The sequence below is a fragment of the Sinocyclocheilus rhinocerous genome, unplaced genomic scaffold (genome assembly GCF_001515625.1).
Source record: "Sinocyclocheilus rhinocerous isolate Xijiao unplaced genomic scaffold, SAMN03320098_v1.1 C35878274, whole genome shotgun sequence".
In the NCBI taxonomy this organism is placed as follows: Eukaryota; Metazoa; Chordata; class Actinopteri; order Cypriniformes; family Cyprinidae; genus Sinocyclocheilus; species Sinocyclocheilus rhinocerous.
In genome coordinates this window covers 1-680 of record NW_015766420.1, presented here as the reverse complement: position 1 = coordinate 680, position 680 = coordinate 1, and the positions used below count along the sequence as shown (strand labels likewise).

The 680-nt window shown below is 34.9% G+C and overlaps 1 long non-coding RNA gene across 1 annotated transcript; it reads right to left on the bottom strand.

The window, feature by feature from the left end:
- Positions 1-32: 32 nt before the first annotated feature.
- LOC107735215 (uncharacterized) lies at positions 33-487 on the bottom strand. The gene is made up of 3 exons (XR_001639332.1): positions 407-487; positions 222-309; positions 33-135 (listed from the first exon to the last, which is right to left on the bottom strand). It is a non-coding gene; the product is annotated as an uncharacterized LOC107735215 (long non-coding RNA).
- Positions 488-680: the final 193 nt, after the last annotated feature.

Sequence of the window (680 nt, the reverse complement as noted above, 5' to 3'; positions counted from 1 at the left end):
TTTTTTTCAATGCAAAATGATTTACTTACTGCTATCTGCTTTTCAGTGCCTGGAAGATATATCTTATTACCCTTTTCATCAATAAGTCCAAATCGAATATATGCTATACCGTTGACCCCCTTCCCATAAGTATATCTGAGAACACCAAAAGCTGATGAGTTACATAGCAAAATCTGAAGTCAACACCAAACCCAATCAGCATGTGACAGTAGTAGACGTACCTAGCAGAGATGTTGAATGGAAAGGACTTGCTCTTCAAAATATGGTAAGGCTGTGGAGCCTCAATGGTAACCTCAAATGTGGGCAAAACTATAAAGAATGAAACGCCATTTCTAAGGGTTAAAGTGACAGGTGAAGTAAATAAGAATTCTTAGAGTAGATGCACCTGGAGTTTAATAACACCTACCGTATTCCTTGACCTCAAACTCCAATGATGTGGTAGATTCAGGGTACTTATGATATGACGCAATGATTTTCCATTTGCCTGCCCTGAAGGATTAATAAAATTACACAGAATATATAAATGACATCCATTAAAAGGCCATTGTAATGTTGTCTATTGTATGAGAATGAATGATATGTATATACTGTATGTGTACATGTGAAATTAACAACCAAAGCTTTAATCAATTATATACATAGACACTTTATTTAGTGTTAGCTTTGTTTAGTGTTTATTT